We start from the raw sequence: 14587 nt of genomic DNA on the forward strand, positions 1-14587 counted from the left end.
TTATAATGGATTTTCAACTTTAATTTCTTCTTTCTTGAACTTGAGGATCAATAATATTGGATCTTTAATTTTGAGTTGGAATCCAAATATTAAAGGATGTCTAAGCTCAAAATAGGTCTTATAAGAGGTTTTTAATCTTAAACCAAAAGATCAAACATGTTTTATGGATCAATTTTGGGGAATTCAAATTTGATCAAGAACATGGATGATTTTTTTTTGAAAAATTATGAAATGGAATAAATGATGAAATTAACATTCAGAATACATGTTATTGGATTAGGAATAAAGATTAGAAGTTGTTCAGAATACATGTTATTGGACTAGGAATAAAGATTAGAAGTTGTTTGAGGTGCTGAAAAGGGAGCTTAGTTGAGGAATTCCATATTTCGGCTTAGTTGTACAACATTGGTAAGGTAGTTTAGAGCAATGATTTAGATTCGTATACTTTATCAAATTTTGTGTTTCTTATTGCTATTGTTAGTTTCTAATGCATACTTTGTTTCTGTTAAAGTTTCACATGAGGAAAGTGCAAATCAGAATTGAAGCTCAAACCTACTTGTTTGAACACATTTTTGCTTAAAGAGCTAAGTGTGGAGGTGAGTGATATTAAGGGCAATTTGGTAAATTGGCCTGATTATGTGTTAAATTTAAGGTTTAATTGGTGTTATTAATGACTTAATTGCATATTGGATGGTTGGATTTGCAAAAATAGGTTTTATTTTATAAAAAAAGCAAAATGACAATTGGTTTGGTAAGTTGTGTATTATGCTTTTAGCATGATTAAATTGTATGGAATAAATTGATATTTGGAGCATGAATTGTTGATTTATTAAACATTTGATAAAACTGTTCTAATTGGTATATGAATATTGGAAAAATGATATTTTCTTTGCTTAATTTTATTGATGTTAAAATTGCTTAGCAACATGCTCTTGCATTTTAACATCCTAAATTAAGTAATTAAACAACATATTTTATGTGTTGTATGTATGATTATATTGGCAACATGCATGGTGGATCCATTGTATATAGTTGGCATGCCATAGAATTTGTGAGTACTCACCATTATTTGTGATATTTTGAGCATATGGCTCTTGGTGGATTGATTTGTTTGGAGTAGATAAGGTAGTGTTGAGCTTGAGCCTCCACTCATCGAGTTATTTAAGGCACTATAAGGGAGCGTGTGGCTTCGGCCACTCAATTTGGAGGATTGTATTTGATTTGTGGGAGTTCAAAGATCCGTTTATCCAATGTATGATCACACGTTTACTTATTTCCATAGATGTATTATGCCAATATAATTGATTGATTGTGCCAATATATTTGAAAGTTTATGAGTTAAAATATGATTTCACATGCCATGGAAAAATTGATTCTTAATTCTCGAAATAGCATGTGATGTTATGGTGAAATGTTAACATGTTGTGATTGAAAATTTAATGCTTAATTGATTTGATTTATGCATGATTGGGTGCTAATTACTTGAAGTTTTTACTATCATTCACTGAGCTTTTTAAGGTCACACCCTCACATTTCGTGCAGAGAATTTTTAGGCGTAAGGATTCAAGAAGTGAGTGCAAGAGTGATCCAAGAATAAGGTTCGGTAGTGGTTTAAGAAGTTTACATTAGAGCTTATGTAAGGACATTGTGATGCTTTTGAGACTAGTGTTATTTTACTTGTAATGGACATTGGATATTAAATTTTGGACTTTAATTTTGGTGATTTTATAATTTCTTTAATTCATGATTTTATGTCTAACTGATGTTTTATTTATAGTATGTTGATTTTATAGGTAAGTAAAATATGTAAAATTAGGTAATTAAAATGAATTTTTGACAAAATAAGCATAGTGGTCTGCACATGGGCTAAGGGCATGGCCGCGTGGGTTTTTGGAGGGATTGATTTTTGGTTTTTGTTATCTAGTATTCTAATTTGCTTAATTTATAATTTAGTCCTAAAATTTAATTAGATTAATTGAAGCCTTTAATGATAGGGAAACTTGGTAATATTTTAGGATTAGACTTGTAACTGTTAATATTTGGTAGAAGCACTCTTAATTTTTAATTTGGAAAATGTACTAAAAGTTTGTTAAAGTTACGATTTAGTCCCTAATAGTACAACTGGAATTAGACATAGTAAATGAACTTGAATTAAGCTAAAATTTTTAGGGCTTGCATAATTTGACTAAAAAAAGGTCGGTAACTATGTAGAAATAAAATTGGGATAGTTTAACCTTAGGTGGTAGAATGACCAAAATACCCTTAGGTTTAAATACTTAGAAAAAATTTTAAAAATGGTTCAAAAATTGCTTCCACATTAATAAATGTAATTAATTAGTCATAAATGAGCTGTTATAAAGTTAAGGTGTGCGCTGGGTGCTCGTTAGTTGGAGAGTCGCTCCGGTGGCTAATGTAACGTTTCGAATTCGGGCTTGTCTGTCCTGGTTGGGTTTGGGTTGTCACACTTCTCCACACAATGAACCCATACAAAATTATCTATTTTTGAAACAAGAATTAAAGTAGTCGATCTTTTAGCTCCTTATCGTCGTGGAGGAAAATTTGAGCTGTTTGAGGGGCTGGGGTAGGTAAAACAGTATTCATTATGGAATTGATCAACAACATTGCCAAAGCTCATGGGGGTGTATCCCTATTTGGCGGAGTAGGTGAACGGACTCATGAAGGAAATGATCTTTACATGGAAATGAAAGAATCTAAAGTAATTAATGAACTAAATCTTGCGGAATCAAAAGTGGCTTTAGTATACGGTCAGATGAATGAACCGCTAGGAGCTCTTATGAGAGGTGGATTGACTACTGTAACTATGGAAAAATATTTCCGAGATGTTAATGAGTAAGACGTACTTCTATCTATGGACAATATCTTCCATTTTATCCAACTGGATCCGAAGTATTTGCCTTATTGGGTAGAATGCCTTCCGCTGTGGGTTATCAACCCACCATTAGTACCAAAACAGGTACTTTACAAGAAAGAATTACTTCTAACAATGAGGGATCCATAACTTCTATTCAATCAATTTATGTACCAGCAGATGTTTTTACCGACCCTGCCCCAGCCACAACATTTGCACATTTAGATGCTGCTAGTGTACTATCAAGAGGATTAGCTGCCAAAGGTATTTATCCAATGTTAGATCCTTTAGACTCAACATCCACTATGCTCCAACCTCGAATCGTTGGTGAGGAACATTATGAAACTATACAAAGGGTTAAGCAAACCTTACAACGTTAAAAAAACTCCAGGACATTATAGTTATCCTTGAGTTGGACGAATTGTCCGAAAAAGGATCGCTTAACCGTAGCAAGAGCGCAAAAATTGAGCGTTTCTTGTCACAACCTTTTTTCCTAGAGGAAGTTTTTACTAGTTCCTCGGGGAAATATGTTGGTCTAGCAGAAACAATTTGAGGTTTTAAATTAATCATTTTCATTTCATTTTTTTTAATTTAAGAAATTTAATGAATATAAAACTTAATAAAATAGAAAATTAAAAAATATAGGGCTATACGGACTCGAACTGTAGACTTTCTTGGTAAAATAGATCAAACTAATTATCACCAAAATGATTCGGCCTATTTCACACACCCAACATGCATTTGTTTTTGCATCGGGCTCTTTCATTAATTGATAAAATATCAGTTAGTCTACCGTATATATATATTTTTTCTAATAGAAAAAAAAGGAGACAATTCTGTGTGCTCTAATTCATTACTGTTATAAGAGGACTTTCAAAGTGTTTCAAAGAGGGGAAGGGTTATCTTGACGTAGGTCTGCTTCTGACTTAGATCAACCAAGTTAAGTGGAGTCTCTCCCATCCTGATTAAAAAATCAAACATAAAACTTCATACACCTTAAGATTCATAGGATGAAAAGAGCATTTTTGAGGTACTTATACTCATTATGCCTAGCATTGAATAGACCAGGTATTCACTCTATCAATATCTCAAACTTAAGGATGGGTTTGATTCAGATCTTGCATAAACGACATCCGAATTAGACCGAACAATTTGTTAGGCTATTGCTCACTTGTTTAAAGTAATGGAGTAAGACATCTATTTCTCAAAAAGATCAATTCTTTTGATTGCATGATAGACTTCCCTGAAAAACATTGGCGCATGTGTAAGCGAGGTGCTCTACCAACTGAGCTATAGCCCTTGTGTTTGTGATACATATTTTATCATATTATGTAGATAATTTCTTGTCAAGATGAATATTACATGGTCCAACATCATAATCATACCCTCTGGTCGGTTTGATTTTGCTTAGAAGTAATATTAGATTTATAATCCATTAATGTAATAGGTCCCTTTTCTTTCTCTTTATGATTCCTTACAATAATAAATGACCTACTTAGCTTAGTGGTTAGAGTATTACTTCCATACGGAGGGAGTCATTGGTTCAAACCCAATAGTAGGTAGAACTTATTAGATACGATCGATCCCGGTGTCTAATAAGTTTTTCTGCCTACCTTCTTTCATTGATTTTCTATCTTTTTCATCCTATTCTATTTTCTTTTTCAATTTTTCAATTTTTTAATTTTTCTTTAGATCAAAATCTAATTTCACTTTTGATTGTATTTGATTCTATTTAATCAACAAAATCAAAATGGGATGTATAAACAAAAGTTCTATTTCTACTAAAATTCTTTTGATTAACCAACTTGTTATGAAATCGCATTGATAGCCTTGACTTGTCTCCTGGCCCATCTGAGAGCTAGATTTGCCTCAATTGTTTGCCTATTGGCTTCAGCTTTCCTCAAGTTCGCTTCTGCTATTTCAAGAATGTCACTACCCTTCTCCATATCATTTACTAAAATAGTGATTTTATTATTGCCTATTCTAACAAAACCACCCATTAGAGCCATCGTTAACCATTGGTTGTAAAGGTGTATTTTCAAAATACCTATATCTATAGCTGTGGCAATAAGCGCTTGATTTGGAAATACGCCAAGTTGTTTGCTATTAGCAGATAACATGATTTCCTTCACCTCTGAATCCCAAACAATTCAATTAGGGGTAAGTATGCAAAGATTTAAAGTCATTTCTTCAATTTTCTCTCCATTTCTAAGTTCGTAGCCTTCGCAATAGCTTTATCGATGTTTCCTACCAAATAAAAGGCTTGTTCAAGAAGACCATCTAATTCTCTGAAAGGATCAATTTAAATCCTCTAATTGTTTCTGTTAGACCAATATATTTCCTCGGGGAATCGGTAAATACTTCCGTTACGAAAAAGGGTTATAAGAAACAAAAAAATTTTCATGCTCTTACTAGGGTTAAGCGATCCTCTTCAAACAATTCGTCTAACCCAAAGATACCTATAATGTCTTGAAGTCTTTGTAACACTTTAAAGTTTGCTTAACCCTTTACGTAGTTTCATATTGTTCCTTACCAACGATTTGAGGTTAGAGCATAGTAGACGTCGAGTCTAAAGGATCTACTGCTGGATAAATACCTTTGGCAACTAATCCTTTTAATAGTACAGTAGTAGCATCTAAATGTGCAAATGTTGTGGCAGGGGCAGGGTTGGTCAAATCATCCACAAGTATACAAACTTCTTGAATAGAAGCTATGGATCCCCCTGTTGAGATCTAATTCGATCTTCATAGGTTTTGCGAGATATTTTCTTACGAAGTTTTGTTATAGCATCTATAACTGCCTCAGGTTTAGGTGGACAACCCGACAAATAGACATACAGAGGAATTAGCTTATCGACCCCCTGAACAGTACTATAAGAATCAGTATTGAACATCTCTCCTGTAATTGTCCATGTGCCCATGGCAATAGCATAATTAGGTTTAGGCATTTTTTCATATAATCTCACTAAAGAGGGCGTATTTTCATTGTTACTGTTCCAGCAACTAAAATTAGATATGCCTGTTTAGGACTTGATCTTGGTACCAGCCCATAATGATTAAAGTCGAAGCGTGAGCCTATTAATGAAGCAAATTCAATATAGCAACAACTGGTACAATAAAGAAGCGACCATAAACTGAAGAGTCTTGACCAATTTGAAAGATCATTTAATGTAGTTGAAATAACTAATTTTGGGTTGTTCGATCAAGTAAGGGAAATTCGATGGAATTCATACTCAATGTTATTATTATTTTTACTTTTTTCTTTTCTTTTTATTATTTGAATATCCAGAAACTAAGACCATTCCAATGTTCTTTTTCACCATGCATAAACTGAACCAACAATTAGGATAAGCACTAAAATGAAAGCTTCTATGAATATGGGTACCCTAATACATCGAAACTCATTGCCCATGGATAAAGAAAAACTGTTTCAACATCAAAAACAACAAAAACTAGAGAAAACATATAATAACATATTCAAAATTGTAGCCAAGCGTCGCCTATTGGTTCTATACCCGATTCATAACTAGAAAGTTTTTTTGGACCCTTTCTAACCTGGGCTAAAACTCCAGAAATTAGAAATGCCAAAATAGGAATAGCACTTGATATTATTAGAAATGCCCAAAAAATATCATATTCATAAAGCAGAAACATAGACGAACTCCTATGAATGTGAAAAATAGATTGAATTAGTCGTTTCGACCTAGAATTCATTGTCAAGTTATCCAAAACTGTTTGTTTAGTCAAAACAACAATTCAGTTTGATCGAATCATCTAGTTTCATTTGTTTTTTGTGTTTCCATGTTGCGTTTTAAGATTTATTAATTGGAATTAATCCTATTTTATTTACATTCCACTTATTTGGATTTAATTTTGATATAATACTAATTTGTATAATAATAGTATAAATATATATTTATACAATATATAGTATAAAACTATTCAAATCCAAAACAATGCTTTTTCGCTTTTCACTTCATTTGATTTTTCTAAATAAAAGGAATTCTAATATCTAACTAATATATAATATTTACTAGAATTTTAGAAATAAAAATTTAATTCAAAATTCTATTTATTCTAAATCTAAAATCTAAATTATAGGTTTAGAATAAATAGAAAATTTTATTTTATATCTATTTAGCTATTTTAATATATGTATGAGATTCATATGAAATTATGCTTATGAAAAGATCTTTGTTTTTCAAACTCTGATGTGTCAACAAATACATACAATATAGTAAGGCGTTCTTATATCTATGTGACTCAAGATTAGATTCAATTTGAGTTGAATTAGGTTGGTTTTTTTTTCTTTTGTTTTTTACCAGATTCGTGTCATAATTTTGACTCCAATGATTCACCAAAATTTGGTGGTATACGAAAGAAGTCTCACTAGCTCTTTGATTACGAACATGAAAAGAGGAGAATTCAATTTATATAGAATCAATATAAAATCAGCGTAGGAAAAAACACAGCCCGATGTTAATTTCTTTGAATCTCGACACATTTGGAAGTTAGAATCAGTATATCCTATAGGAGCATTCTCCGTAAATACTTGAGTATATGCTTCACTACTTGTCAGTGCCTTGGTCTTGGATTCGTTTGATATCGACTTACCAACCCAACTGCAAAATAGATATCTGGGCATGTGCATAGCATGGCATACATAAAGCTTCCTACTGCCGAAGCATAAGGAATCTTTCCCATGTTCTCTATTTCTTCTATTGACTTTGGACAGTCCTCTAAAGAGAGATGAAATCCTGGTATGGAGGGTTGATTTCCCTTCTTCGAATTGGTCATTTCATAATGCTCCAATATTTTGTCTATGTATGAAGCCTGAGATAGTGCTATCACATTATTCTTTCTGCCCCTTAGGGTTCAAATACGTAGTAAAAAATTAGCTTCTCTCAAGTCCTTCATGCTAAATTATTGGGTTAACCATAGTTGAATCAATGACAATGTCCCTACATCATTCCCAATGAGTAAAATATCATCAACATTTAGAATAACAAAGACCACCTTTCCATCCCCTAAACGTTTATAAACATAAAGTTCATCTACATTTTGCTCAAATCCAAAAGTCTTAATTTCTTGATCAAATCTTTGATTCCATGAACGGGACGCTTGCTTAAGTCCATATATGGATCTAAGCAGTTTGCAAACTTTATACTCATTTCATTTAGCTATATATCAGGCGGATTGCATCATGTAGATGCTCTCTTTAAGATAGTTATACAAAAACATTGTTTTCATATCCATTTGCCAGATCTTGTAATCGAGAGTCATCGCAATGGATAGTAATTTATGAATTGACTTGAGTATGACAACCGGAGAAGGTTTCTATAACAGCCTAATTTTGGGTCTAGTCGGAACAGTAGTTCCGGGACCACAAATCTAACTTAGAAAATTTTATTTTCTTTATATTTTTATGGTCTACAATTTTATGGAATGATTTTGTGAAAATTTCATTCGAAAATTTTGACGTTTGGGCACTCAATTTAGTCAAAAGGATTAAATTGTAAAAAGTGAAAAAGTTGAGTTCTACATGCTAGAGGTGTCTAATTGCTATGAAATTTTAAATTTGAGGTCCTTAAATGGTAATTATACCATTGGTTAAGTTGTTGGACAAAAATGGACATTTTTAGGTATGTTTCTAAAGTTTTTCATTAAGGGTATTTTAGTAATTTGGTAATTAAATGAATTAAAAAGCCAATTTTTGCTCATCTTCTATTCCATGGCTGAATGTACCAAGAAAAAACCATGGATAGGGTTTTTCAAGCTTCCAAGCTCGATTGTAATTCCGTTCTAGCCCTGTTTTTAATGATTCTTATGTTTTTAAAATCTTCGTAACATGATCTATCTATTTCTACCACTAATTTAAGAAATAATCAAGGTCTAAAATTTCACACATGATGGATATTTGTGTATTTTGATGTTTAATGGTAGAAAATGCATGTTAGTTGTTTGATAAACGACTTTTGCTAAGTGATTTTCTATGAAAATACCTAAAAGGACCTATTTGTAAAAAGTTATAAAATGGGTTTTAAGGTGAAAATAAAAGAAAATTTTGACTTTCTATAAGTATGTATAAGGTTCGGCTAGGCATGGGTATTGAAGAAATTGAGTACATTTTGTTTTATGAGCCTAGGGACTAAATTGTAAAAATGTCAAACTTTACATTTTTGCCATAATGTGATTTTGGGCTGATTTGAATAGTATAATGATTAAATAAGTTAAATGTGATATTATAGATCAAGAAAAACAAGGTTCGAAATTAGAACGGGGGGAAAACGAGTATTTGACAAATAGATCCTTTTCGCCATTTTTATGTTGAGGTAAGTTCGTATGTAAATAATGCATTATTTTAATTATGTTTAAATGCTTTATTATTTTATGAATTTTGATTGACCATTGGGCGTATTCGACAAAGGTTCGACAAGTTTGAAATCCCGATTGAACCTTAGGAATAGATAGGATACAAATGTCATGACAATAGGGTTACTGAGATTACGTGTAAGACCATATCTGGGATATGGCATCGATATGAGACTTCGTGTAAGGCCATAGTTGGCCTATTGGCATCAATACGAGATTACATGTAAGGTATTATGTGTACGAGGTATCCTTTAGTATTCCAAGTGGTTCAACGGGAAATTCAACGGGTATGTCAAAAAAGAGAAAGAGCATGTAAATATTACGAATTAGTATAGGTATGTACATTAAAATTTATGAGCATGGACTTCATGATATTGTGAGTTCATAGTTTCCATGAGAATGTTTTTTGTGAAAGCATTGTGATTATTGGTCTATACTTGTGATGTACAAAATACATGGTGAATTCGGTTGGCGATCGTGTAATTGGTTTCCAGGCCAAATTGAGTTATGATATAAATTGTTTTATTTGTACAAATTGTGATTTATTAGTTATGAGAAAAAGGAAAGATTGGCAAAATTTCCTATTAAAATGATTATGGGAAAATATGAGTTTTAAACAATTGAAAGATGTTAAAATATATGCTTGAAAGGTGAATACTCATAATTAATGCGCATGTTTATTTTTAGGTTTGAAATGATTGGTTGATTGTGGTAATATGTTATAATGAAGAGATTACGGTAGTTAGGCTAATGTCAAGACATGTTAAATTATGCTTCCAAATTGATAGAACAAACAATGTGACTGAATAATTTATAACGACGAGTTTTAATGCCATTTATATTATCTTATGCTTAAATCATTGGATTTGGTAAATGATTGGTAAGAGTTGCTTACTATGTTCATACGGACTTACTAAGCAATATAGCTTACCCCTTTCCTTTCCCATGTTTTATAGTGTTGTCAAGCTAGCTCAGGTTGGAGATCGATGGAGATCCTATCACACTATCAAACTATCATTTTGGGTATCGATGAATTCAAGTATTTTGAGTTATGGCATGTATAGGGACTTGGTCATTTTGTTATATGTGTCATATGATTTTAGCCAATGTAATGGCTTGTAATCGTCAAATGCTTGTTTTGCTATTTGGCCATGTAAGTTGGCTTATAGTGGCAAAATGGTTGTAAGCCTAAGTATATTCATATATGTGTCAATATCTATGGTGATATGATCATGGTATACTTGGTGAATGTGAAATATTTGGAAATATGATTTATGGCATGATTGTGTAATGTTTGGAATTGTGACCTATTGATGAGATAAGAAATATGAGTATAATTTGGTAACTAGATAGTAATTGAATGAATCCTAATGAATGTGAGATTTGTATGTTTGATTTAGGGCTTAATAAATGTAGTGAATATGTTAGATAAAGATATAAAGTTGATATGTTTTAACCATGAATATGGATGTTTTGGTTGCCTAAGTATGTATTATTTTGTGCCTTTGAATTGGGGTAAATGTGTGTGAATAAAGGTGGAAAATGGCTTGGTAAATAGCCTTATTATTTTCAGCCCTATGGGCGTGTGATCTGGCCATGTGTCCCCTGCACCTAAATTGTTGCAAAATATAATGCTCAGTATTGAGCACACGAGCATGAGACACGACCGTGTGTCTCAGCCATGTGTCTTGGCCGTGTGACTTCAATTTGTCCTTGGGTGACAAACAGAGAGTTACACAGGTTAGGGACACGGGCGTGTGTGACCACACGGTCTGCCCAAACGGGTGTGTCCCAAGCCACACGAGCATGTGACCCTTGTTTTAGAAAAAATCTCTAAGTGTCGTAAAACTTTCTAAAGTTCACGGTTTAGTCCTGAATCACTTCCAAAGCATGTTTTGGGCCTCATAGGTTCATTTTAGGGACGACATGAATGAATGTGAAAATTTTTAATTTTGAAAGGAAAATTTACGTCTCAATTTTGTATGATTGCTCGTGTATAAGTCCAATAATGCCTCGTACCCTGTTCCAGCGTCGAATATGGATATGGAGTGTTATATTTAGTGGTATCAAAGCTATGGTTTATTCGATTCTTGGACTAACCTAGCATGTGTGAGAGTCTAGCTATAGATGCCATATTACTACTTGTGATAGTGTGATATCTCCCGACTCTGATGAAATTGTTTTGTTGAGACAGAGATGCTTTCTAACAGAGCTACTTTCGAAAATGTTGAAAGTGGTACTATGATATTTGAAAATGTGTTTGTGATAAGTTGAAACCTGGAAAGGTATGAATAAGAGTTCATGATATGCATGTGATGATGTACAAAATGAAATAACCATAAGTTGAGAAATATGGGTAAATTGTCATTGTTCCAGTTGAACATTGTGTTTCGATGGATTATGGAAATTTTATGAAACAAAATAAAAGTTTATATTGTGAGAAGCTCATCCGTGTTTGTTTGTCATTCATATGATGTTATGTGCCTAACTTGTTTAATTAAGTGAATGCGATAAGTAAATTTACTCAAAAGTTATAGAATGTATATATATGTACATTTGTTTGAATAAGATAATCGGAAAGTTCGTGTAGCATAAATATGCATGTTAATTTGCCTGAAGTGAATTATATAACTATAATGATATTATGATAATGATGAATGTTAAGTCACATGTGTGTATATATGAGAGCCGAGTTAGAGGCTTTACAACCTCACCCCCTACCAATGTGGTATTTTGTGACGAAATTTCACAAGATTTATGTTAAATGAGCTCACAAGTGAGAGACTAAAGAGTTCAGTAGCAGAATGACTAATAATGTGGTCAGAGTTGAGAATAGTTTGGCAAGTGAATACAGTTTTGGAAAAGATGTCAGGTTATTCTAAAGATCATTCGGATTTCGAAATGTCACAGTTAAAGAAAAAGTTAACCTTGGCTAATCAACTCATTCAGGTATGATGTCTAAGGTATATATTTGCTGGAATTTCTTCCAGATTGATTTTCGTTAGTGAATGGAATAATACGGGATTAGTGATGATAGAATTAGTCAGAGAAATGATATTTGAATCGTAAAGATGTCTGAGTGTAACAGTTGTAATTGAATAGAATATAATGATCTCTTATGGGTACTTTATATATTCACTTATCCTCATAGATATATGTAATTGTTCGTTTTCTGATGAAATTCTTATCATATGAGAATGCTAGCTGATTATAATGTTAGATGAAAGCACTGTTGGTCTAGTTGGTTGATGATTAGCATATCTTATCTCTCTCTCTCTTTGGGGTTCTATTCTATTATGTTTGGAATAAAAGTTGAAGGTGAAAATTTACGTGAGATTATTCTTTTGTTTCAACTGGATGTTGTTTTGTTTTATATATATATATTTGGAAAATATATTATCTCTGTTACAATTGAATCCAGAGCGTGTAAGCATTGTTTCTACGTCCGGTCTCTGCTTGTGTGGACAAAAATAGACTATTTACCAAGCCAAATTGCCACCCAACTTGTGCACACCTACACCAAACTCAAATGGCACAAAGCATAGCATATAATAGGCATTCAATCAACCTCAATCAAACATCATTATACCATTTCAATACCAACAATATACAAGACACATAATATCCCAATATGCCATCCAATTCATACCAAATTTCTCTTACCCAAACATCAAAAATGACCAAACTCATATATGCATTGTTTAGCCTAATTTCACAAGCATACAAATATCCACAACTCAACCATTTAACACTTATAATACCTATTATTACCAAGCATCACACAATCATCCTCCAACACATTTCACTAAAACATAACCACATTTATATACATGATTCAAACATACCAAAATAACCCAAAATAAGTCACCACTCATGGCTATATATACAAACCAAAATATAAATATTTACAAGCCAATTCAAGTGTCTATCAACTCATAACCAAAATGACCATAATCCTATACATTCCATATGACCAAAACATAAGCTCAAAAGTACTGGAGTGATAGTTGGATAGTGTGACGTAATCTCCGATGATCTCTGAATTCGAGCTAGCTTTGAAGTCACTATAAAACATGGAAAAATAAACAAAGTAAGCTTTATAGCTTACTAAGCTCGTATGAAATAAACTTAATCTTAACATGAATATACAATCATCAATTTGAACATATCAACATGTAATTCATTTAACTAACAAACCTTTTACACTTTCAATCATAATCTTATATATGAACTTCACAACTTTTTCGATTTAAGCTTCTACGGTTCATGTACATATGTAACACCCATAACCCATATCCATTGCTGGAATAAGGTTACGAGGTATTACCGAACAATATAACATTTATCAAACATTTAATATCACATATCATTCATTCACATACACAAAGTCCCTTAAATAGGTCTACGAGACCTTAAAACATGCTTAAGAGTGGTTCAGAACTAAACCGATCACATATAAGAATTTCCAAACACTTAGAAAAATTTCATGAAATTATAGGTCACACGCCTGTGTGAATAGGCCGTGTGCCTCACAGATCACAAGACACGCCCGTGGTGTAGGCCATGTGAAAATAGGGCATACATACTGACTTGTATCACACGGCCAAAGACATGCTCGTGTGCCATGGCTATGGGAAAACTAGGAAGGTTACTGACTTGGGTCACACAGCCAACCACACGCCCATGTGTCTAGCCCGTGTACCCTTCGAAATGGCCACACATGCCCGTGTGCTAGGCTATGTGCCATTTAGGGGGTATACTGACTTATGTCACATGATCAGTCAGACGCCTGTGTGTGAGTCCGTTTGACACACACGGCCAGTAGACATGCTCGTGTGTTCAGACCGTGTCAAAACTGTAGGGTATATAACTTAATTCGTAGGGCTACCCCAAGAGGAACATGGCTGTGTAACGTGACCGTGTGTTGCACACGGCTGAGACACACGCCCGTGTCTCTGCCCAAGTGGACAAAAATAGGCCATTTGTAAAGCCAATTTGCCACCCTTTCCACAAGCATACAAATCAACAAAAATAGCACCATTTCAATACATTTTTAGGCAACCAAAAACATGCCAAATCAATCACATATCAAGATATATATATATCATCAACCAATTCAAGTACTAAATTCCATATACTACTATACCAAATCAAGCCAACATATAAGGCATTATATGCATCACGTATATCACTTATCAAGCACATAACTTAAGCCAACATAAATGGTTAACATCATACTGGTTAACATCATACCAAAATGACTCTAACCTATACATGCCATATACCATACATACAAGCTTCAAAAGTACCAACAATTGATCGATAGTGTGACGACATTTCTTGATAA

At 33.0% G+C, this 14587-nt stretch overlaps 2 pseudogenes; one reads left to right on the forward strand and one right to left on the reverse strand.

Moving 5' to 3' along the window:
• The first annotated feature begins 2492 nt into the window (after window positions 1–2492).
• LOC128290363 (ATP synthase subunit beta, chloroplastic-like) lies at window positions 2493–3422 on the forward strand (annotated as a pseudogene).
• A 2157-nt stretch (window positions 3423–5579) lies between these two features.
• LOC128290575 (NAD(P)H-quinone oxidoreductase subunit K, chloroplastic-like) lies at window positions 5580–6170 on the reverse strand (annotated as a pseudogene).
• Window positions 6171–14587: the final 8417 nt, after the last annotated feature.

The sequence above is a fragment of the Gossypium arboreum genome, chromosome 3, assembly GCF_025698485.1.
Source record: "Gossypium arboreum isolate Shixiya-1 chromosome 3, ASM2569848v2, whole genome shotgun sequence".
Lineage (NCBI taxonomy): Eukaryota > Viridiplantae > Streptophyta > Magnoliopsida > Malvales > Malvaceae > Gossypium > Gossypium arboreum.